The sequence below is a fragment of the Hippoglossus hippoglossus genome, chromosome 18, assembly GCF_009819705.1.
Source record: "Hippoglossus hippoglossus isolate fHipHip1 chromosome 18, fHipHip1.pri, whole genome shotgun sequence".
In the NCBI taxonomy this organism is placed as follows: domain Eukaryota; kingdom Metazoa; phylum Chordata; class Actinopteri; order Pleuronectiformes; family Pleuronectidae; genus Hippoglossus; species Hippoglossus hippoglossus.
Window position 1 is genome coordinate 8,899,312 of NC_047168.1, and position 26,388 is coordinate 8,925,699.

Sequence of the window (26,388 nt, forward strand, 5' to 3'; positions counted from 1 at the left end):
GCTCCGAGAAACACAAGCTCTCTGTCTCGGTGTCACGGCTTGCCTTGCCTCGGTTACTAACCCGAGGCGATACGGCATGTTACCACCAACTAATGACCGAGCCCGGCCCATCCTAATGCGCTTCACCCTCGGCTTCGCACATCCCGGCTTATTTAGGCCTGGGAAACAGCCTCATCTGCAAACATGTTTGAGGTTTTTGCATACTGCAGACAGGGCTTTGCCCCGGGCAGCATTTACCGATCGGCCGCCCGAGCAGAATAGATAAGGAGGGGTTTCATTCACAAAATCCCAACTCCCCCCGGGGAGCGTCCGTGTACCACTGTGTTCTGAGGATATTGGCATGGCCTCGCAACCCCTGTTCATTTCCTTGTACATTCTGCTATGCTGGCTTCTGTGTGTAAGCCATGAATACAAACCAAGAGTAACAGGCTTCATATGAGCATCTCATAAATGAAACATAGGGGAGAGAAATAAACTCTATTTGGTTTGTATCAAACCCCCCTCCTCCCCTCCCCTCCCCTTGTCGGGATAACATGGTATTGTTATTCACCTTAAGACAATTATTTGCCTTCCACAGCTGTTTTGTGGGAGCGTATTGCCAATAATCCTCACAGGCGTGGAGGCCTCTCTTTGCCGTTAACCCCACGCAGCCCCGCATAATTACGGGCTGGAAATGCCGCGGGGGGGGGGGGCTGAGAACGTATTCTCCCCTCCGCCCCTCCCCTCCCCGCCGCATTACCCGGCGAGATCTGACTCCAGAACACCTTCCCCGAGTATCCGATGCCGGTGTCAACGAGCAGTATAAATAATTGCTTCCTTTTTTCATCTTACAGTTATTATATCTGACCGCGCTGGGAAACGGGGGTTGTCTGTTTCTTCCCCCCGCGAGCAGACGGAGGAAGGTTGAATCCGAGCTAAAGGGTCATTACCACAATGACACTCGGGCATATTCCCATTTCCTTTGAAGGTGCTCCACTCCGGCGCGTTCAGCCTCCTCTCCCTTTGTTCCCCCCCCCCCCCCCCCCCCCCCACGACTGTTGTTTGCATTAGCGCTCCTCTCCCATCTCAGCCATCGCCGAGTGCGACTTTTGCATTTCAAGCGTGCTGTTTTGATCATGCCAGCGAGCACATCATTGAGGCTGCTCTGCATCTTTGATGTATTACATACTGATGGAGCGCAAGCATTTTTTTTTTCCCCTGCAGGTTTTAACAATCTCACAGACTTCCAACTGCTTTTTCAACATACCAATGAATCATCTGCCAGGACGTGCACCCAGGGAATAGATCTGGGCGTTGATGAAGACAACTTGCCGAAGCGATTGTCTTTCAAACCTGCTGTAGCGAGGGCTAAAGATGGACATCATAAGGCTTTTGCAATTATTTTTTTAATTTGAGTAGAGGGGGATTGGGAAGGAATCAAGATGAACATGTGGTATTTGCTTAAAATACACATCCACCCACAGCTGTCTTCTGTGAACACGGGGGCTATTAGCGAGGCGAATCAGTTGCATCAACATAATTCATTATGCAATTTCAAACGACAGGAGCGAGATGACGACGAGGCGCTGCGGCACTGTACACGGGGGCCCGGCGGTTTATACTGCAGGAATCCTTATCGATCCAGATCGGTGTAGAGGAGAGGAATCGATAAGGCTGATCCCTCTCAGTTGATCTTAAGAGAGCCGAGGTGCCAGGTGAAAAATGATCCATTAGAGGGATGTGAGGCAGCCTCAGTGGAGTGCATTAAGCCATCGTTCCAGGCTCCGCTACTGTCCTGTCCCGCTGGACGGGTTTAACTATTTCACGTCCGCACGCGAGACAAGACAATACAGAGGGTCGAAGATCGTGAAATCTACACGAAAACGTAAAAGCTAACAAAGTTCAAACTGAAAACGCAAAAGCAAAATTGTGTCGTAGTGCAACAATATGCATGTTGTACGTATAAGTAAGGAATATTACCTCTTCTGTGTCTCTTAGCTTATCACCATTTGCCTGACTGTCCACTTGATGTAATGTTGCTTGAGTTATTGTCTAGTTTGTGTTGTTCTATAGAGCAGCCAATCAAAGTGATGGGATTGATGTAGTCTGTGGGGCATTGACCCTTTTTCTTTACATTTAAATACACCATAACAAATACAGTGTGCCTTTGACGGGCCCTTGTAATGTACCAAATTGAAATTAATTGAAGGGGGTAGCAACTTTGGTCACCATGAATAATTGAAAGAGTCTTGCATTGGGACGAGCCAGATGAAGTCACTCACAGATGAGAAATCCAGGAAATATGTAAATAGTTGTATGCTTCTGAATGAAGGTTCACACAGGTTCTGTAAAATGCACCTCATTAACATTAATTCAAATTTGGGATGAAATAAAAACTTCTCGTTTACTATAAAATACCTTTTAATCATTTCTGTATCCAGAAAGCACAATATTGCCTTCAACTACACTGAACATGACAGAAAACTTCAAAGATTGTTTAAGTTCATGAATAGCTTATGGCAAAACAAACAAAAGTAAATCCACAAGGACTGTAATAAAAAAAAGGTGTAGAAAAGTATCTGTTCCTCCAAGTTTGCCTCTGTTTCTCTTTACAGTATCTACTCTTATTGAAAGAAGACAAATCCCTCTATCTTTGACATCGAGATCAGCTCCTGGAAACACCGGGGCGAACGCCAGCGCCCATTCATCCGTCGGCTCGCTCCGGCGCGAAACACACGATGGTACCGCGCCGCAACATCTGTCCCCAGTGCTCAATCACCTCGTAAGGACATTTCCTGGACAGTAATCTGAGATTACAGTCAAAAAACTGCAGCGGGATGAGCGGGGATTACTGTCTCCTCCTGTCACTTTGATTTGGCAGGAACATGGTAGGATCACACCTTGGGTATTATCACCGTTCCTCGCCCACTGTACTGCGTCGCTGCGTGTGGCACCGACATACTGTAGGTGGTTTAAAAAAAAGGGAACTGCTATCGTGACGACTGCAGATGATACATTACGTGTTATTAAAGCGGGAAAGTATTTATTAGACTTCAACAGATTTAATTAGTTTTTAAGTAATTGGTAGCTGTAACTGCATCACTGGTACATGTTCTAATATTTTGGAGTTAGATGACTTAATTATGAGCGGTGTATTTACCTCGCAATTTTGCATCGTGTAATTTTGTCCATAGGGGCAAACAAACGAATGCCGCATTGTGTTGTTGCCTCTCTACAGAGCAGACTGTAATATTTAACAGCACAAAAACAAAGGAAAAAACAAGCATGCAGGTCTGTTAAAAGCACAGTGTCTGGCTCTCTGAGCTCCGCAGACTGGCAGCTTCAGTGAGAAGAATGAGACAATAAAAAAACACGTGGAAGTGTGAAAAATTCTTTAAAAGATGATGAAGCCAAGATTGCGGGATTAAAAAAAAAAAAAAAAAAAGACACAAACCAAGCCAAAGTAAGCATGATCGCATTGGTTCCAACCAATTAGACCCATTGTGTCACTGAATCTTCTCCGTTAATACAAAAAATGCATTCAGTGTCTTCGTCTCATCACCTTTGTGCGCGTGCTGTCCAGAGTGTGTGAGACAATGCGTCACGTCATTTGGAGACGATTCATCCGAGCGCACCGGCCTTGACCAGACGGCGGTGGGATTTGAGTCATGGCTCTAGATAAGGCTTTCACCCTGCCTTGACCTGTGGTTGATGAAGGCACGGCGTCTGATGGACTGCATAATCGCGCCCCCCCCCCCCCCCCCCTCCCCCTGCTTTGAAAAGCTCAATTTCCAAACTGAAACGCTACCTTGAGCTAATTTCCCCCCAAAAAAGAGAGAGTGCCCGTCTTCCATCGCCCGACTCGATTCGCCCTCCTCAGGCCGGATAACGTGATTAATCGTTGCACATCAGTTGCGCATCAAGCGAAATTCGGGTAATTCACTGTTTTACAAAGGTAAGAGAGTATTGATTCAACCTATTATTGAGCATGTGCGGGGGGGGGGGGGTAGCAGCTGCATCACACCCTCATTCGTGGTTTTCAGTGCGGCAGTTTCCGAGCAAATGCTTTTTAAGAACAGGGGGAAAGTGGCGTTCGCTCCTCCCTCTGTAATCTTCACACGCAGAGCGAGGCCGCCGGTCACCTAATGAACAAGTGATTGCACGTAATAGCAAGCCTTCTGTCACAGAGTGTTGTAAAAAAAAAGTCGATGCAATTTCTGGCATATGAGAAGCATCTTTGTCTGAGCGTTTTCTCAGGCCGTTCAATTATTTCAACGCCCACTGCATGACTGCACAATGATGCTGTGTACTGTACGGCACTTTGAAAAGCCGCATGGTTTCAGTGAGTTATTCGGTCGAGGATGTGAGGAAGGGGGGGGGAAGAATAAAGAAGGTAGCAAAAGTAGCTACTGAATAACCAGCAATTTGGTCATTTTAAACTTCCTGTGAAGTGCAGCCGAGATGCTTTAAGAGTTGTGTTATCGCATCGGGGGTGTTCGGGGACTGCATGTCCCTTCCTTTCCCTGCAACTTTGTCACCGGCTTCATTTGTGCGTACACTTCACAGGAGTTAGTGGGAAAATATAAAAGGACAAATCTGTGAAAGATGAGTACCCACTCTGAGCGGCTTAATCACAATCTAAAGTACTTTATTTTGTGAGCCAGACATTCTGCAATATACACTAAATGACTTGCATTGAAGATTCATGCACAATTTCTTGTTGCAGAAAGTGCTTGAAAATGCAAAATGAAAGAAAACAGCTCGATTCTTTTTGTTAGTGTTTTTTCATGTGATGATTGCGTTCTGATAAAACCAAAGGTGATCACCAGGGAAAATACGACTGCACCACGCGGACCCTCGACACTAAAGCCTCTGCGCTGGCATACGGGGGCCCCCGCTCGTGAGATATATGCTCCCTGCTGCCCGGCTGTCAGGGCGAGGGGGGGGCACTCGCTGTATAAACACATATAAACATATCACAAACTGCCAAGTGTGATAAGAACAGGAGGGAGGCTTCAACACCACTTTCGACAGAAGACAAACGACTGCTGGTGGACTTATCATTGTCAATTCGTGTAGCTGGAGGAAGCTTTGCTGTTGTTTTGTTTTTTTTTCTCCTCCGCCGTCTGCGAGGCGGTTATTTATAGTCCAGGCCGCTTGCCGTCTCGTTTTTGTTTTGTTCTCGTCCAAAAAGAGCCGAGCGAGGGCCTGAGCGTGAAATATTTTAATGCGAACGTCGTTAAATGTTGATGAGCGAGTGTTCCCAGGTGGCTGTGCGGCCATGTAAGGGCAAACGACGTGGGTTCAAATACGACAACACACCCCTCCTTTTCTCACTCGCACACACGTTTACTGCAGGGCAGCCTTAAAGCCGATGCAGGGAAAGGTAACACGTGGGTTTTTTTAGCTCGACAATTTAAATTCTCAAGACTTTCTCCTCCTCACCTCGTGTTATGACGTGAATAAATCTGCCCAATGAAGGACAATCGCACCAACAGAACAAGCTTACTCTCCGCTTTCCTCCGCGCCCTGTCAGTAAGACTCAGCGGCTCTGGCTCATGAGTTTACACGGCACTTTTATACCAGCCTCTGTGTTTTAACTGCTCGGCCTGTCAACACCATGCAGTTTATGCGGTGACGTAGGTACACGGCGAGCTGCCCCCGAGGGCTGCGCTCCTCTCCGCCACTTGAGCTTCGCTTGTTGTCGACTCAGCATGTCGGACAAGCTCCCTGGGTTGCTGCACCGCCACGTCTGACACACTAGGTGGTTAGTGTGTGTGTGTGTGTGTGTGTTCTGAGGTCAGCCGTAGCCAGGAGCCGGTCGCTTGAGAGACAGCAAGGTTCCCGGCGGCCACCTGCTGCGTGCACTCTCTATTGTCACACGTTATCATCGCTAAGAGAGGGTGAGGGGAAACTAAAAACGGGGGGGGGGGGCGGGGGATCTGCATCAAAGAGGCAGCGGTAGCCGGTATGTGCAGAGGGTTAGGTTTTGCATAAATGATGTAATGGTTTTAATTGATGTTTACAGGGGTATGTTAGGGATGACATCAACACGTGGCAGTGGGGGGCTTTCACAAGCACAGAGATGCAAGACATGGTTCTGGCGATTTATTATAAAACTAGTGCACTGGTGATTAAAGCAGCTGAATGTGGAATTTAACAAATGTAACTCTCACTCTATACGTATAGGAACTCCTTTCTGAAAAGCACCTCAGGAATCTTAACAAACTACGGCGGCAAACTGTGTTAAATTGTGCTCGCGATTAGAGTTTTGTTGAACAAGCCATTTGAGCACGAGACATAATAGCCCCCAATTTTTATGGCTAGATTTACAGGCAGTAATCATCTCGGAGTCCCCTCGCCAGATCTCACTCTGTGTGACTGGTGTTCGAGAGCGATTCTTTTTTTTTTTGTGTTAATACTCCTGTAATTAAATGCATGCGTAGACTCCGAGCGATTACAGTTCCCGACGAGTAATTGCTCCGTGGCTCAGATTCATTGTGAGAATGATAATCAAACCGGCCGAGTTTTTGTCCACGTGTCCTGCAGAGCAACTGACTGGCAGTGAGTCACCGCTCCGGCAAAGAGGGGAGCAGTCGCATGACTGTTCTTTTCACTTCTGACTGCACCTGACGTTAGCTGGCTATTATTCTATTATACTGAATTTGTGCTGTTGCAGAGCGATTATTAACAATGAAAAGGAAATCTGGATTTTTAAAATCGTAGACCCGCTGTCTGTGCTTCTGTGCAGTCACGGCCTCGTGCAGGAAACAGCCTGGCTGCCTCGTGGAGTCACGCAACACCTTATGGACACGCTGCTCACATATCTGACTGCGTGGATTTGGTACTGACGGGAACTTCACACGGAGGTTGTTCCTGAGTGCTGAAGGTTGCCTTTCACCAGAGCTGCTCTTTATCCCACTGGTCGTATGAGAAACAAGACAAAATTAAGCACATCACGAGCTCTTTAGGAAAAATTTGGATGCAAAACATCTTGAATGGCTGCCACACAATCCCTATGAGAAGATCGCAATGTGAACACAGAATGAATGGGGCTGATTTAAACTGTGGACCCTTTGGTAAATCCACACTGTTTTTTATTTATTTTTTTCCCGGCTGTGACATTTCTCGGTAACCTGGAAATAACTGCAACCCTCTGCTGTCAACTCGGTTTCCGTCATAATGTGGAAAACACCAGGGCCGAGTTACTAGGCGTCACCTTGATGGTCCTTGAAGTCCCACAGCTTTATCAGGTCTGCAGGGACTCGGCTGGACATCGTGTCGGACAGCGCAGGGGACACGTGCGAGGAAACAGATACAAATGGGAAGACCAAAATTGGAAAACGGATATTTTAATCTCGGCGGTGTAACTTGCCAGAGCTCAAATTGTGATCAGTGTGATCAGATCGAGGACGGAATAACTTTATAATCATGTGCTTGTTAGGGGAGCAAACACACACACACAAAAAACACAACAACATTGTTTTGCCACTGCAAATCGCTCAGTTCATTTGCAAGAGCATGAAGCGGCAATTAGTCTGTGATTCACTGAGAAATTCATGAAATCATCTCATCACAGAAGCATATCCCTCACTGATTCCTTCCAGGGTGAAAGGGGGCGAGACTGCAGCGAAATCAAGAGGTTTACGCAATTTATTTATCAATGGCGGGGTTTTGGTACAAATTAGGATGTGGAGGATGCTCGAAAAAGCGGGTTCTGATTAAGGGGAAGAAAGACGCAATGAATGAAGTGTTTCATTCAGACGGTTCGAGTGTGGTATTGAAAGACAGGGAAGACGCTGTGCTCTCATGTCTGTCTGTTAAATATAAAGCCAGGAGACAGGTAGCTTAGCTTAGCATAAAAACTGAAAGCATGGGGGGGAGGGTGGATAAAAATAAAACTGCTTCCAAGCACCTTTAAAGCTAAGTAATGAAATCCTTCAATCACATTTGTTTGTGTGTGTCTTTACAGGGCGTTGCAGTGTCTGACGGAACTTGGCCAGGTGCAGTGACATCCTGGATTCTCCACTGGTTGCTTGGTAAGCACATTTTCTTACCATTTGACAGAGTAAGGCTTCTTCCCTTCCATCCAGTTTTTTTTCTAAATAAAGGCTTCCATCATTGTTTAGCCCACACCAGTACAAATATCCAACAATAATAAGAATAAAATGCAAATTTATTGGTCTATACGATTCGATTTCAGTTGTTCTGGTCCCCTAGTCTATGTACGGGCTCATAAATGGGTGACTGAAGTTCATCCACCTTTTTAATAACGGCGTGAGAGAGCTGCACGAAAATAAAAGTTTACACACCTTTTTTATTTTACCACTACAGCTCTGGCCGACAGATATGACAGTGGTGTGGATCCCTTCAAAAGCCACGCATCTTGAGATTTAAAGGAGGGGAGACCACGCATTGGTCCTATAATTAAATCGCTTAACAACATTTTACAGAAATTAAAACAAAGCCAGCATATCGGCAGACAAAATAAAACAAAAAGGAAAGGATGGAAACTAGAGGAGAGAGAGACTGACTGACTCCCGCTCGCTTAAACAGTGCAGGTGAGATGAGTCTCCTTGACAACCAAACTCCGCCCCTCTGGCTCCTGCAGGCAGAACGTGCGACATCACAGCGCCGAGTTCACACCTGCGATTAGAAACGAGTCTCCGCACGTGTCTGGAAGTGGCCACGTGTGATCGGATCCCACTTCTCATCTCCACATGCAAATAAACACACGCACACACGTAACTTCTGTTTACAAAGGCACTGTCGATTTCAGCCGGTCGGACTGTGACGGACAGGTCTTTGATGCGTGCGTGTGTGTGTGTGTGCGTGTGTGTGTGAAAGAGCGCGGGGCAAGGAACAGGAGGAGCGAAACAAATCAATGCACACCTCCACAATGGAATGAGATTTTACTTATTTGAGATGCTAAGAAAATGGAAAATCAATACGTGGCAGTCAGAGTAAATATTGTGGTGAGCCGCCACGAATAAATCAATGTATGGGGAAACAGAAGTGTGGAAATATTGTCTCTTCATTATGAAGCTACAGCAGGATAGAGTCCTCCAGCGTGGCCCAGCACATGTTTGTGTACCTACTGCTAAAATACTGTGGCCCACACGCCCCTGAACACTGGTCGGAGCGTTCGGATCTCCAATGCATCTGATACACGTACTTAGATTTGTCCAGTTTATTCTTTTCCTGACAACACGTGTCCACTTTGACCTCCAATTCCCCAAAAAGTCGTTTCCTGCTCTATATTGTCCCTCTAACTGTTCATTCTTTCAAGGCCTGGCTTTGGTGAATAGGACCCTGTGTTCCCTCCCATCGTCAGGCGTCCCCAGGGGCCGAGCCCCATCTCTTTGACCCTTTTCTCTCTCTCTATATATATATATTTTTTTTTTTTCCATCAAGGCTCACTCAGCTGTATCTTTCTTATTTCAGCTCGCCGACCCTCTGGGATGCTCTCATTCCCATCGCTCAGGCTACCTTTTGATATTGTTGATACCTCCCCTGCACACAGGTGTGGAGATAAATCTCTACAGCGGGGGGGGCCGTATATTCAAAGGAAATTCCATAACTACATCTGCACATGAAGCGTGAGAGCAGGGATCTGTTATTAAACACTGAGACATTTTTCCCAGCTGCACGTAATGAAGAGCAGGCATAAAAAAATAAAACACATTTCCTACACGATAAACAAATGAGATTTCCTGTTTAGATAAATTGTGCAGCTCCGATTTCCTGCATAAACATTCCACATTGTAGAGTATTTCAGTCTGAATGACTAAACAGTATTTTCGGATTGAAATTCTAAAGGCCTGCATATATGACGCAGAATTATTCATACATTAACCAGGGATTTCCACGCCTGTTACTTATATGCATGGAGGATATGCAGTGGGGGTTCGAAACGTGCTATGAATCCTTAGAATGAAAAATGTCTTTCTCTTTAACGTTACTGGACATAAATGTTATTTTTGTGCGTGATGGTTTCTGGGTCAAACTCCATTTAAGACCCCCCCCACCTCAAGAGGCGAAAGCATAAAATGACAACCAGTGATTTTTACAGATTGAGAAGCATTCCAGCTCTCAGAATGTAAGAGTAGCAGGACTTCACGCGATATAATGTCTGGGGTGTGAGCAGCAGCAGCAGTGCATCATGATTAAATGCTTGCGTGGGCAGGAGTGAATGATCTGCGCGTTTGTCACCAGAACAGAGCTTAGCGTCCGTCAGCGCTGCCAGCGGAGGTGCGTCTGCCACTGAGTGGGAACAGAACAGGCCAGATTGTGTGGGGAGGGAGGCCCTGGCACGTGACCAGGTGCATCTGAAGCCTCCTCTGATCCTCCAATGTGCTGTTGAGCTGCTCTATTCCTCCGACGCGGCGCCAAACACCTGCTTGGCCCGATTGTCAGACTCAAAGCTCCGGTATCGGTAATGGTGCGGCGCTCCGCTTTCATCGGGCGAGCGTGGAGCAGGTGAGATAGGCCAGTGATGTCATCTGAGGAGGTTTTTGAGAAGATGGAGGCTTCGTGTGATGATACGATGAAGAGATATTTCTGGAGGACGTGCGGTGTGGCACCTGGAAGTGTTAGAAATACGCACACGCCGTGGAGGGTTTGTGTGCAGGGAGACCTGTGTATTCATATAAAGCAATAACATACTCGTGTGCACAATGTGACTTTGCAGGGCTATTAAATGGAAAATCACACGCACTATATGAAATATTGGCATCTGCTGCAGGGAAATATTTATGTGAGCACTATCTATGGTAATTAATAAGGCTCTAAATGCGAGGGGTGTGGGTCATCATCAAAGGGATGCACGGTCAACAATGAGTGAGCTGCCCGCAATTGAAAGGAGGTTCGAGTTTGCGTTTGACTAACGAGGAATAGTGACGGGAGGCATCCGTCAGACGGGGGAACTAATGTCTGATTCCCTCTCATCGCTCGTAGCGATGGCAAAAGATGACTGAGGAACGGCTTTACGACTTTCTGATTGAAGCCATATTTCAGACGACAACAATAATACGTGCACGGGGAGGGGGTGGGTGGTGGTGTCCGCAGGTATTTTGCCACCATTTTGCAGGACGGGCGCGTGAATGAGTAATGCGGTGTTTGCAACGGGCCTATCGGTGAGTCTTTAGACGAGAGGGACTCCGGCGACAGGCAAAGATGCTCTCAGAGCGGCCGATCACTGCATTTGGCAGGACAGTAATTGATGGAATGAAGCAAAAGTGACGGCAGTTGTTTCGGCTGAGCGGCGAAAGGCGCGTTAGACAAAGATGTCTGTGGCGGGTGGGGGGTGGTGGGGGAGTGGGAGGGGTGGTGACAGATAAATGAGGCCATCGCCGGCTGAGGGAGGAGGAGAGGAGGGAGAGGAGGGAGAGAGTTGCTCGCGTGGCTCCCTCGTGATCTGTACCTGCCAAGTCCCTACCCCGAACAGCTGCTGGTAACTACGAGGACGCGTCGCGGCGCGCTCCCTCACCGCATCCATCTTTCACAGCCTCTAATCCGGCTGCACCGAGAATCCGTTTGACGGCTCTGATGCGGCGTTTGACTTTCACAGAAGCGCGTTGTCTTAGCCTCACGACTTGCATGCAGTATTCATAGATGAAACACAAAACCTTTTTTTTTTTTTTTTACTTTCTTCCTCCAAATTCAGTCCCATCGGGAATATTAAAGGATCTCGCCGCGATGCGCCGGCCCGAGCGGCTCCGTGAGCCGTTCTCCCACATTCCCTACTCACATCCTGCCATGATGCTGTTTTGACAAACTTGCAACTGCCTTGGTGCACCAGAAATAGTCGGACTATTATTACCATGTCTGAGCTCAGCTCCAGCGTGCGTGGCAAATGTGCAACACTCCCCACTTGTCAGGCCTCCACCGCCCCCGACCCCCACGCCCCACTCACAGGCTGGTGGCCACTCACAAGCCGCCGCCTGCCATTCATACCCGCCCTCCACGACTTGCACCTGCAGCAGTATGTTATGTAACAGGCCAGTCGCAGAGCCCGCTCAGCAACGGCCTGCATTTGCAATGAACGCCCTGCCACTAAAGACGTTCTGTCATCCGGAGCGCACGGGGTGTTCTCTTATTCATAAACTGAAATCAATTAGGCGTTTGTGGCTGAGCCTCTCGGCCATTTGCGTATTTAAATGAGACGACTCTGTGGGGAGGACAACAGCGGAGGTTTCTTAAAAAGTGGCAGGAGAATAGCGAGCGAGGGGTGATGAAATATAGCTTCGTGATTGCACTAAATGTGGAGTATTTTTTCTCACATTGTTGGGCTAAATTTTCTGTTATTTCGTCAATTGAAAGCGGAGCTATGCCATTTTTTTTTTTGCATTCTTTGAGGGGCAGCATATATATTTAAAAATACCTGGTGTGAGTATTATGGAAAATAAGTAGCTCTTCCTCCTGTTTTTCACAGCCAAGCTCTTGATTTGAAGTGTTTAGGTCCAGGTCCCCCCCGGGTGCAGTAATTTGAACAGAAGCCAGCTCTATAATATAGGTGATAATGAAAATTCCACCACAAGATGCAACACTAGCCAATTAAATCAACTACAAAGGCAGTCGAACGCTCCCACGACTGCAAACCAGATGTGAGCACACACACACACACACACAAAAAAAACATAACACATAACAGAAACCCGGAAAAAAAGAAAGGGAGAAAAATTAACAATGCCTTGGTTTTATTGTGCTGCTCTTCAGGAAAGAGCTGCTGCATTTATCCCCAAGTTTATACCATCTCGAGCACGCCGCTCCTCTGTAGATCCACGGGGCACCTCGAGTGAGGCTGTATTAAGTGGGATCAGGTCATCACTCGGGCTGTGATTGCAGCACAGCCCTGACCTGAATAGAGAGTGCAGACGAGCTCTTTCTCGAGCTGAAGTAGGAAACCATAAACTGCTGGGTTTTTTTTGCAATGACGTCAGGAAACCAGGAGGATGAAGCAAAGTATGCAGGTTGGGATGAGTTGCTGTACCCCTCTGTTGGTGCTCTTAATCGAGGAATCGTGTTTGAGATTTTGAAAGCAAGCACTCACCGTACAACGTTATGTGCTTAAGACGAAAATAGATGCGATAGTTAAAGACGTTGTTCTCAATAATGTGTTTGTCCACGAACCAAATGGCAGGAAAGAAAAAGAGGGAGACGTTTGCTTCGCTGTTCTTCATCAAACCACCCGTCCCTTTAAAAGTGCAGTTTGCCACCGATTTGTATTTCATATTTAGAAGTTCTTAGAGGTCATCCTATTTTTTGTGAAGTTTTGTTTGGACTACTTATGCTTCTTTTCAGCACTTGGTTTTACCTGCTTAAAAGGTCAAAACCTTAAATTCGATGAAATACCTGGATAACTGTTGATATAACTCGCAAAATGGGTCACGTGTGGGTACAAGGAGATCTTGGTCTAAAATAAATACCATCAAAACTGCAATGTGGTACTTGAAGTGATAACTATGCAAGCTACGATAATGAGAAATAAAAGCTAAGTCTACTTGCAATGTTGCAAAAAACATATTCCTGTCCAATCCAATCTCAAGGTTGATGGGTTATTCCTCGGCCCACACCGCACCGTTCCATCAAGTTTCAATAAAATCAGCTTCAGTTATATTTGCTTGAACCTGTTCAAATTCACACAATCAGCAATAAGCTCATATAACCTCAGTGGCGAAGGTAATGCGCTCATTGTTTTCAGCTCTAAAACAAATGAGAGCGATTCCTAAAAAAGCCTCTTGACGTTCATTATGTGACACGACAGTCTCAAACAACCAACTCATCGAAACCAGGCCAGTTGATTGAATAGGTGAACTACGGCTGGGATTAAACGATGTTAGAAGATACTTGATCCGTGAAGGAGACTCATCGCAAACATGTCACCTGGCATGTTTTCATTTTCTCACTGTGGCATCTTGCAGACGTTCATTGATGACCTGCAGGATTAATGGGGCTGAAAAATGATGTCTCCCGGACCCTTTTTTCTACTCTGTAGTGTACAATGCACGCTGGCATCTTACAGACGCGCCCCCAGCAGACAAGCCTCCACGACAGTCCGTCGTTCAGGAGCTGTAATGCGATAGAACTCGGAACCATAAGTGCATCTGCATTTAGATCAGCCGCAAACAACCCCTAGATCTGGATCCCCTCCATTGATTTGCATAATGGGGGATTGTGGCCGGGTGATTGTTATTCATTGACGTGACACCGCACGGGCGGATTGGAGAGATGTACTGAACCGACTGTTCCAGTTTCTGTCTGGTGCGGCGTCTTGGCTAAAAAGGAGGCCGGAAAGAAAGCAGCCTCGTCCCCCAGCGCGACGAGCAACGCTACATCTAAGCCACTTCTTATTATCTTATTAGTGCAGAATTTTTAAACTGACAAACAGGCCAACGTCTACGAAGCACCAAGAGAAAAAAATACTTCTGTGAACAGCTGGAAAACAACTAAGCCAAATGAGCTCAGTTCCCCCCCCCCCACCCCGTGTGCTGTTTACTGGCCAGCAGGTCTCTAAATAACCTGAAGTACACAGAGCACCTGACTGAGATGAGACAGCAGTGACTGACTGACACATCTATCTCCCCTGCTATCTGTCTGACGGAGGATGGCAAGCGATCGCAGGCCCCCCTCATGCATGAAGAAGAGAGCGCTGCTTATTAGCGAGGGGAGGGGGAGACGGAGGGGGGGGGCAGGAGAGCTCCGTTTCAGTCTGATGAAGGACACGTCTCGGGATTGAGCAGAAATCGAAGTCACGTTGCCAAAGTGAAGACTTCAAACGCGAACAGTGAGAATGTGCTGTAACGTCAAATGCTCTGCACATGCAATTTTACAGTGACACCAAACCAGGTTACCCTCTCTCTCTCTCTCTCTCTCTCTCTCTCTCTCTCTCTCTCTCTCTCTCTCTCTCTCTCTCTCTCTCTCTCTCCTATAGGCTCCTTTATCCCCTTTAATGCAAAACCAGTGTTATGTCATGAGGGTGTGAGGGTGACCTACATAGTGAGTTTGCAACAACTTTAGGGACAGCCAGAAAAGAGGGATGGGTATTGTATGTTTTATTTATCTGATTTAATATTTAAGGGATTTTAGGATTATATTTTGTATCCTTCCCTTGCAGTTAATTCTTACATTATAGCCCATTATATCAATAGCTAACAGAATGTGTAAATCCATTTTAAAACGCAGAAAGTCAGGCATAAATTTATCAGTCACTAGTTTCACTTCCAATTTAGTGCTGTATTGTTGTTTTCCGACTAGATTTATAGGTTTGAATTGGGGGACAGGACAAAAATAAATTTGGTTCATCCATCATCTTTACAGATTTATCGTTTGAGGATCGCAGGGGATGGATGGAGCCAGGGTTAGGGGTCGGGCACGAGGCGGGGTGCGCCCCCGGCCATGTCGTCAGCACAACATCTGTTCGACTGACATTTAGGAGGAAGGTCGAGAACGTAGAGTGAAAATTAACAGATAAATAGAATAATTGATGAATTTTTGATTGTAAATTTCTCACGTCAGTAGAAGTTCCAGCTCCTCAAATCTCTGTCTTGCGTTAAAGTTCATATTATACCCTGAGGTTTAACAAGCAAAAGCATTGTTTTCGCTATTTTTGAAACATTTCACATACGTATAATTCTAATTATACAAATAAAATCATTGAGACAATTAGTAATTTATGATGGAAATAAACCTAATCATTGCGTCCCTAAAGTTGTTCTTAATCGAAAGATAACTCCAAATTAATTATGATATCCGGCTGAGCATTTTGTGTTTTGAAAATGTTAATTACAAGGGTTTAACCTCCCCACTTCAATATTTTTCATACTGTCCCATGGGAGAATTAAAGTCGAATATGTTCCAGAAGTTGTTAAAATGCTTTTAGTTTTAAAGGAGGAGGGGGGGTTATAGTGGTATTTTTATCGAGAAAGGTCTGCTTCCCCCCCCCAAGTGCACAGATGGCGCTTAGTCAAAACATCACACGAGGAAGTGAGCAGTAAATGTCAGGTTGCACTTTTGCTTTAACGTTTCATAAGTGCACAGCCGTATTACTGGGGAAGAAGAAAAAAGCGTGACAGCGGAGGTGAGACAATGGTGTGTACTAGTCCAATCTAGGAATCGCATTTCTGCCACAGAGGTTTGGCTGAGGAGGCACTATTATGATTTCAGAAACTTGGAACTCGCTACAGATGATTTATAATGTGGGACCTCGCAGCCTACAAACCTCTCAATCCCACATTTCCTGTAAAATTAGTTCTAGGGAGACGTTAAAAGTCTTGACCCGCGCGTAGATAAATCGTGCGTGTTTTTTTGCAGCTGTTTGCTTTACACGTGGACGTAACATTTCACAGGCAGCTGTCCTGAAACGTGTGTTTATGAACAGATCAATCAATACATCTGACCTATTACCTGCGAGGGCTTGTCATGGGTGTTATTTCAGGTTTTACAGCCTTTCAGCGTGAGAGCCCTATTGATTGCTCGCCTTCAGGAACACTTCTGGTGTAAGGACATAAAGGAGGGAGGGAGGGGGAGGTGTGCTTCATCTCCTGTTATTGGAGTTGTGGGGGTTTTGGGTGTGAGGTTGGCCGGAACCACAGAAGCAGAATATACGCTCCAGCTGCACAGTACCTGACCGGAAATATGATGCAACTCGAAATTACAGGGAAAAAGAAACCTCCTGATAATGTGACGTTGCGGTAAAAGTTTGGGGATAATCACAAGCTGCTTTCAGACGGGCTCCGAACTCCGGGGGAAGCTCCGGACATTCTCCGGAGGGGCTGTATAGGTGAGAACGCATAATGTATGAGTGAGAAGATCTGGAGTTTCTCAGGAGTTTCTAGTGCCAGGTCCCTTGTTACAACTCCAGATCGTGTCCAAATGACACCCAGCAGCGAGTCACTGCAAGCGAGGGGGCGTGGTAATGACCTTCGCAGCAGGATTCATACATCACGTCCCGCCTCCAGCCCGCTGCGCCACCAATCACCTGAAAGCTCTGGAAATTCCCGTCTTGTTGTGAACGCGCGTGAAAATCCAGGTTCCGAAAAAGCCATATTGAACTTAACGTGGGAAAGTCGGCCGTACAACGAAGGATGTACAGTACTCGTGCAGTGACACACAGCTGGTTTTACTACAGTAAAACCGACAGTGAGCAATATAAGGATCGAGATGTTTTGTGTTCTGAAAATAAAATCCCTTCAATCTCTGCACTTTGACAGTTTGGGTGCAGTGTGATATTCTGCAAGTGGAGAAAAAAAAACACTACAATCCTCCTGTGTAGCTCAGAATAAAGGATGGCATCCTCACTGTCCACGCTCCTCATTTCACAGTGGCTCTAAACATGAAGCTGTGCACTTCATAACAAATGCTGTTTTGTCTCGCCCTGGGATGCAGGCGTTTGTTGATGAAATCAGGCCCTGTGTGTGTGTGTGTGTGTGTGTGTGTGTGTGTGTGTGTGTGTGTGTGTGTGTGTGTGTGTGTGTGTGTGTGTGTGTGTGTGTGTGTGTGTGTGTGTGTGTGTGTGTGTGTGTGCGTGCGTGTGTGTGAAGCGTCACGGTCAGAGGGATGCCTACCTATTCAGTGCAACACCGAGCGGTTGTGTGCCGTCTGGCTTGGCAAACCATGTTATGTTTCCGATCGCTGATTCCCACGGATAAGCATTTTGTGTTTGAAGACATTGGGCTGTAGGAGTGAGGGAAAATAGCAGCGGTGCACTGTTGTGTGGGTTATTTTTAGTGGTGCAGCTCGCCAAGCATCACTTAGACAATGTGGCGTTTGCAAAAGGTGGAGATTGTTGTGCGTCGCGGCCTTTTTTCGCTAATTGTGCTTCCCCGATATTAGATTTAGCAGCGATTGTTAGGGAATGCTAAACAACACACAAAATACAGGAGTCAGCAAAAAAACTGATCGCACACACCTGGCTCTCTCTGCCCACGGGGGCCGAGCGGAGGCTAAAATTATGTACACAGAGGAGACGTCACGTGACGATGCTGTAATGCGTCTGAGGAGGATGACGACAGCCGTTACAAGTGGCCGAAGAAGAAATGAAAGGGAGGGGAAAAAAAAGCGCACGCCATCAACACCATCGCTGTCCCCTTCATCAGAACACAGCCAAAGATGTCATCGATCAATTTCATCTCCACTCGCAGTGAAATAACTGTGAGACAGTGCCAGTGCGCCGTGGAAATAAACATCACAAACATCAGCCCAGAAAAAAAAAAAAAAACAGCTCAAAAGACATTCTTCAAAGGGTCTTTCAAGTCAAATGGATGGATGAGGAAAATTAGTCTCCGAGTGAGGAGGAGGAGGAGGGGGAGGAGGAGGAGGAGGGGGAGGAGGGAGGTGCTCTTTCTACACAAGTGGCACTAAAACACGACTTACATCTGCGAATATTTACTTTTTCGCTCTCACGTGCCTGACAAGCTGCAAACCCCTTACATCTACATGTAGTCATTAAAGAAACAGTTAGTGTGTGGCTCCTGTTCTCTTATTCATAATCATACTTACATATAATTTACAGATGTTATTGAAAACATTTTGTATTCAAACTAATGCAGTTTTACACTGTCAAATATCCCATGCTATAAATATTCAAATATTAGATACTGATTTATTAAAAGTGTTTTTGATAACTGACAGAAAATGTGTTTTTTTTTAGTCAAGTACTCAAAAGCTGCAAAAACATTTACTAAAGAAAACAAGATGACAAACAAGATGTTTGCCTGAGAGAACATTTGCATAAAACACACACACACAAACACACAAATATATATAAAAACACCCTTTCATTGTACTGGGAACTGTTTTACCAACTGAGGTTCTACTGCGTCTAAAGTCAAAAAAATGAACTTTCAGTCAAAGCCTTTAAGCCAACGTGGACTAAAAGTCCTCAGACTTCCTGGAAAGTTTGGAATTTATCTGCCGAGGAAGATTATGTGATATGCCTGAGAGCTTTACAGCAGCTACTGATGAATCCTGTGGTGATTCTATAACTGATCAGCATGTGAACTACAGGAGAAACACGGAAGTGAAACAAAAGCCGACATTGCTGGTGATTTATAGATTGATGGCTGAACATCTGTTAGCTCGAACATTACTGACATACAGGTCCTTTGAAAGTTAAATATGTCGTAAGCGCTCTGTTCGATTTTCACTTTTCTGTATCTGTATAAAGCAAAAGCAATCTGTTATCTTTTTTTTTCTCACTTCTCTCCCTGCTTCGTGTTATTGCACCACTACAAAAGGGTTTTCAGGTCCCAGTATAATTGCTGTCGTGTATTTTTATTTCCTGAATCCCGGGAACAAAAAGAATATTTTCAGCATCTCATTGCGCTGCACAAAGGAATCCATATACTTGTGAAGTTATGCCTTTTTAGTGAAAATATTCCAAGACCGAGCGAGAACAACTCCAAAACATTTTAATCACGGGCTGTAATTGATAGGGAGGACCGTCTCTGGGAATTAATGAATCCAAAAGGGGCCCCTTTGATGTGAGCAGGACTGTGACATTCAGATTTGTGCTTGACTGCGTCTGAGCCAGATAGCTGCTGAGAAATAGCTGACTTTGGCATTGGCCGGCCGTCATCTATCACATTCGGTATCAGACCGCAGACAGGTAGATTAATACCCCCGATACAGAATCCGGAGAGGATCCAGCAGAGGAAGAGGGCCGTTACTTCAGGTCACATCTGGGCTCCCAGTTTTAATCAAATCTGAGCCAGTTTTAACGATTGTCAGCTGCAGATCAGTAATCAAACGACGATAAAATGTCCAGAAATTATCATTTTAAACAGCAAAATCATACGATAAACATATTTTGCGATTATGGAAACGGGCTAATAAAAAAATCTACGATGATCCAGTATTTCTCTTGGCTTTGTTAAGTTGGCCGAGTTTGATGCTTTTGCTAAATTTGTCTTTTGGCCGTCTTTTCTCGGACAACGACCCTCGAGCACCATATTTAACGAAAGAGGAAAAGATCCACCCGCCGATACCGTTTGTCAACTCAAGGTAATGTCTCGTCCAACGTCTTAATCCAACACCCTAAATTCAACCTCTAACTCACTTCTCTTTTCCTGAGATTATGTATTTACATATTCTCGGTTGAGATATCCGTGTGGTTGGATCCTCTTCTCCAGTTAATTAAAGCCCGTTGATGACGAAGATGAACCACAAAGCCTGATTTCCCATAATGTCCCAAACCCCATGCGATAAAATTAGCAGTTGGCTCGAGAGAGACCATAAATTCCAGCGGTTGCTTGGAGCACTTGATCTCTTTAATAAGGTTACGGGAGCAAACTGGGGGATTACTCCCGATGCAGCCCAAGACAGATGCTAACAGGACACGACCTCGATAACTGTTGCGAGCCGGGGGGTGCTCCGACTGCAAAAGAGATAATCTAGCGCTGGAGAGGAAAACGCAAGCTAGTTGATGACAATAAAAAACATATTCTTGCAATGGTCTAAAGAGGAAAATGCACAATGGTTTCAACAGGTATGCCACAGAGAGAGAGAGAGAGAGAGAGATGCCAGAGCACCAGAGCACCAGAGCAGGTCAGAACAAATACAGATGCATTACTCCAAAGAGGGAATTACATCATTAGCTGGATGAGGCTTCACGGTTTTGGACACGGCGCACCTCAAGGCACATCCTGGCACATTAAAGAGAGCTCGGCTGCGCGGCGTATAGTGCATAGTCCCAGAGAATGGCGTTCTCCAGACAACACAGGCCTGGATGTACGTGAAGATAGACCTCCGCTCCCCTATTGGAGGAGATTTATGTTCAAAGTCAGTGAAGTGGGGAAGACAGGTGACCTTCAGCACCTTCCCTACGATATATAGCCATCTTGATCGTTTACAGGACTTTGGGCTTTAAGGGGCGTTTTCGAACTTCCAGGCAAGTGCTTTTCTAAGAGATGATTTTTCTTTTGCATACATCTTGTTTCAGCTGGAAAGGAACACTGCATTCTCCCAAAGATAAATCATTCATCCGGTGATTGACCTCTTTGTGGGGCCAGTGATTCTAAAGGGATCGTGACCTGTCAGAGCTGATTTGTTTCAAATGTCAACAGGGCCACAAAGGGGGCCCCCCCTGACTTGAACTCCGTGTGATGAGAGAAAAGAGGGAGAGATTTACCACCAGAGATGCAATTTAGCAGTTCAGCATAAACTCAATTTATCATCAGCACATTATCCTGCCCTCTCCTAAAAGAGTAGGGGGGAGAAAAAAAATAACTGCCGCGCGTTTTTGGATTAATGGCCTTTCCCAAGTGCATCTGAAGGCATAAAAAATGTTTTTTCTCTCTCTGCATGCTTGAAATATTTTAAAAAACACCACTTCTCATATCCTCAGTGATTTTAAATTCAGATTTTATCACCACAAATTCATTTTCTGGACCACAGTCACAAAACAGTCAACCTGTAATCACTCAGCACACGTTTTTATCATCCTGACATTTTCGTTGAGTTAAAACGGTTTGTTCTCTGAAACCCTGAACATCTCTCCAATGTGGGGGAAAAAATAGATTTTCTCAGGTTCAGCAGAGGGAGAAACAGAGCCTGGACTGTATGGTTAAATGAAAGCCCTGCTAGCAGATCTGATAGATACATTCATTCATCTATGAAACCCCACTGCACTTTGTCAAGTGTCAAATTACGCACCAGCAGAAGAAGAAGAAAAAAAAAAAATCCATCCTATAAGCCCTGAGAAAAACCCCGAATGATCTTTTCCTATGAAGTCAATTCTCTAACCATGTGAAGAATCGTCGGCTCCACCGCTGGTAAATTAATTTGTGATATTTCTGAAGATCTATATCCTGGGATATTTGGTATACCATCTGTGAAACCGCGCTGGAAATAACAGCCTCGGAGATCAAGCAGTAATAAATAATACTGAAGGCTGTTACCTGCGAGCAGCGGGGGTGGGGGGGGGGGGGGGAGTTCTCCTCAACCCTGCAGTGATGTTTTCATTTCGTCTTCTGTAATACACTCTAACTCTGCACTGTAATTACAAACACATTCTTTAAATATATGTTCTATATAATACTGCTCTTTTTTATCGTCTTCTTGTAATTGAGTTTACAACTAATGAGCAGATTTCACTTTGTGGGGCCAAAAGAAGACAAAGTCCACATGGCTAAAACATTCCATGAAAGGGGAAAAAAAGGGGGGCAAAACATCTCACTGGTCCCAGCAGATTCTTAGAGGCCTTGATGATGCTTCCCAGCGAAACTTGGGATTATTTCCGGAGTTGGCAGTTCATCACGCTCGCATGCGGGGAGGCGCCGAGGGCGAGAGGCTTGTCAGGAAGGCATTCTGCTGCCAATTAGTATCAATCGAGAGGAAAATAAGGGCTGCACTGTTGCAATTTTTGCCGGGGGGGGGCGCGCTCTTCTCCCCCCTCGCAGCTCCGCTCCTCCCCTCACATTAGAGCTGTTTTCACCCTTTTATCCGGCTGATCAAACCTTCCCGAGCCCGAACGCGAATCTGCGACACAGTGTGCCCCGATGCAACCACTTTGTGTGAAATAATATTAATTAAGATTCTTTCGCCGCGTTGGAGACGGATCTGAATCGCAGAGAACTTTGAAGTAGGATTAAACACTGGTTTTTAGTCAAGTTTCCTTTCCTGGTGTCACCTCTTTCTGCGCTTCGCAGTCGTGGAAATGTGCCGTCGCAGTGTGCGATAGTGAAATGCATATGGCATAATCTGCTTAGAGATGTTATGATAGAAAGGCTAGTCTGAAGCCTTTTGTAGTAACGCTCTTCAAGACAAATACGTATAATTAGCCGTGTTATTATGTATCTATTATACTAATTGAATGGCATTCACATAATACAATTACATGCATTCATTTGCCAAAGAGTTTTTGTCCACTAGTGGCACTTTGGAGCAGCGTCTATATAAATTGCACATGGATTTTTTTTAAAAGGCTCTGCTTATGTTTTCTGAGGAAGCAATTGCTCCCAACATATATTAAAATGTAGGTTTAAAAGCCTCTTATTAAATACATTATCCATCCCCTGCATTAGCGATGCATTAGCTGGTCCTTTCGAGGGTCGCAGGGCGGAGGCCAGAGCCGATCCCAGCTGACATTGGGGGCGACAGGCCGGTTAGACCCTGGACAGGTCGCCAGTCCATCACTGGGCTGACACACAGAGACAAACAACATGTCACGCTCACACCTATAGGCAATGGAATCTAACCTGCATGTCTCTGGACTGTTGGAGGAAGTGAGAGCACCCAAAGAGAACCCACACAGGCATGGGGGGGGGGGTTGCATGGAAAAACCCCGGTCAGCTGAAAGGTTATTTTTCCAATGAGGCAAATTAAGTTTGTGCAAATTTTTTTTCACGAATTTCTGCACCTGCTTAAGCATATTTGCTTAATTGAACATTTTCTGTAATCTTTAAACTACTAAAAGGTAATTTGTTATCATTGGACGCAGCAAGAAAGGGTTTACATTATTATAATTAAATGAATCCTTTGGAAAATATGTGCTCAAATTTGATTCAGTGCTCCTTTACTCCTGAAGGTTAATATGAAGTTTGCCTATGAAGTGCATTTTGGCAAATATGAAAAAATATTTGCATGTAATTTTCAGGAGAAAATGTTTGATAATTACTGAGAGAAAACAGGCTCTAGTTTCTTTAGTATGATTTATTATTCAAGTCAGTATTTTTAAATTAAATGAAGAAATTAGAAACTGATTTTTAAGTGTTCTTAAGTGTAAAACTAGGCTTAATCTCTGTTTTGAAACATCCAAACATTTATTCTAATGGTTCAGGCAGCGCTTGGTTTCACCTCTTACTCTATAAACATCTTTATCACCAGAGAGGTGGACACACTTCATCTGCGGTGTCAGTTATAGTCCAGGGGTCACATTTCAATGGGAATTTGGATGTACCTGTAATTTTACTGCCGTGCTACAGGAACCGCGTGGGAAAGCGGTTCTCTGCCAGTGCGGGTTTAAGTGCGCCGACATCTGTTGACACAGTCACACATTGTGCCGCTCGCACACTTGTTGCCTTTAAATATGCAGCTCTCGGGACACCTGAGTTGCATCACATGCCATAAAGCTAAAGGAATAAACTCCAGCTATGGATGGATGCCTCACCCTCCTCTCTCTCTCCTGTGCATTCAGTGAAAGCCTCCTCTCAGTCTGCAGGGAGGAGCAGTGTGTGTGTGGGGGGGGGTTTGCCTGTAAAGAGAGTGTTGTGTAGGAGTTGGAAGCATCTCCGTCTCCGGTAATGTGCTTAGCATTTTTGCGCTGCTGTAACGCTGTTGTAAGCCAGATGAGAGGTGCTGAAGGCTTGTGTCCATTTACAAGTAGGTGTGTACTAAACAGTGGAACTTAGATTGCTATATTGTGCGTAGTCCACACTACTGTGCATCCGTCACGGGGGTGGGGGATGCCAACTTTTTTCCAAACATCAAGTTTGAGCGAATTTGACACATCACACAATATGCTTGAACATATTCAAGTCATCTTGATCGCCCCCAGGTGGCAGGCTGCAGTGCAGGTCCTTAACCTTGCCTCCTCTATGTTAGCAGATGGGACATGAGGCAAACTAAAAAGTAGACGTCAAATGAATTCCTCTCAAAGGTTTCTGTCATTGTAGGTAGCTCTAGTTATTTTGTGATGAGTTTGGTGTGAATTAGTTTTTGGATGTTATAAAACAATGAAACACAATTGACAGCTGAGAGTGACTCAAACTACTTCAGACGGCCGAATGCGCTTGTAGATTGATTATTTTGAATACTCGTATGTTATTACGATTCCCTTACGAACTTTCCCCTCTTGTTTGGTCAAATACAAAGTGATGGCCCTAAGAGGGAGCTTTAGCCACAGATAATGGTGAGGTGTCTGGTTGATAGCTGAAGAGCATAGTTTGCCTAATGTGAGATTTATTGTTTCATCTGCCTTTAAAGGGAATCCCCTCCTTCTACTGCGCCTCGGATGATTTGATAAGGCCACCAAAGTAGCACTTTACCCATAAGCGATGTACCGGCGATATGACTGAGCTCTATTATATCAGTCCAATCCTTAATATCCGGCTTCTGACAACATTGAATGAAAGGAGCGGTGCCTCACAATGGAAGCAATCAATTGCTGAAGATAAAGCAATTTGTTTGGGGGTTTTTTTTTATCGCACAGGATCAGCGCGACATAATACAGCAAACGATTAATTCATCATTTCAGGTGGAGGCCCATATAACCAAGTGTATGGATGGCTTTTTCTGAAGTATGTGGTTTTCAGCTCAGGTATTGAGGCGGAGGACGGGGATTTCTTTCCCGGCGGCGCACGCTCGACAGGTCAGCCGCCCTCATAGTAGAGCACCACCTACTCTATTCTGAACTTATGAAATATTCAGCCCACTGGGAGACAAAGGTAGCACTCCGGTGACATCGACCGGTGCAAGCCGCTCCATGTGGCTCTACCTGTGGGCCGCGGTGTGAGGCTGCACCTAGAAGCCCCTTTGAGGTCGTAGCTGACCCGCACTGCTGCTCCAAAAATGGGTCATAACCCCAACCCCCCAACAGACTATGTGACTGATCATCAAAAATTCATATTAAGTTCTCATCCCGCAACAGTTATGGACAGGCTCGACTCGCGGAATGATGACTCTGACCAAAAGGTGATTTACCTTGTTAAACCGGAGGCAGGCGATTTATTTCACAAAGAAGATTTAGACAGGTTATCTAGTTTCCCGGAACTGGGGCGCACGCGGGATGGGAATAAAGACACGCGAGCACAAATTGTTATGGAGATGGAGTGAAATGGATATGTCAAACAGAAAGCCATCGCGCAATCAGTCAGCGGTGGCAAGCAGCGTGTAATTTGCAGATGTCTTGTTTCTACCGGGTTTTGATACCATGACTTCCTCTCCCTAATACCCGCACTGACAGGAAAATATAACATCTCTCTTTGTGTCACACTCTTAAGCGGAGGTGCCATCTGACAGCCTAAAAGCGAAATCCATTGGCGGTGTCACTCAAACGCCGCGCGCATTCTGCGGGAAGGCAAATATGCGGCTTCAGATTGCTCCTGGAGTTTCTGAGCTTATGATGCACGCAGACGGTGTTTGGGGCCCAGGCTGTTGATATTTTTTTCGCCGACTGCTCCGCAAATTGTCCTCGCTGCAAAAGGAGCAAAGTAGAGCGCTTAAACTGTTTTGTGCCCCCGAAAAAAAGAGAAAAAGAGCCATTGTGTTGCCTCAGCGGGGGACGACAACACAGCGCAAGAGAAGGAATTGATTCGTCTTTTACTGTAAGACAACAGTAATTGACTGTGGTTGAGTACTTAAAAGACATTTCCATTCCACAGAACTCATCGGGGCGAGGGAATTGGTAGCAGTGGGGTTGCCATTGTGTTTGCGATGCGTGCTAAGCCTTAATGGCCGATGTTTTGGAAAACT

The 26,388-nt window shown here is 45.5% G+C and overlaps 1 long non-coding RNA gene across 1 annotated transcript in view; it reads left to right on the forward strand.

Moving 5' to 3' along the window:
• The first annotated feature begins 7,939 nt into the window (after nucleotides 1-7,939).
• Nucleotides 7,940-26,388, forward strand: part of LOC117751971 — a 34,982-nt gene continuing 16,533 nt past the window's right edge. Inside the window, exon 1 of the long non-coding RNA XR_004611954.1 lies at nucleotides 7,940-8,018. This is a non-coding gene — a long non-coding RNA (uncharacterized LOC117751971). The remainder of the gene's footprint in view (nucleotides 8,019-26,388) is intronic.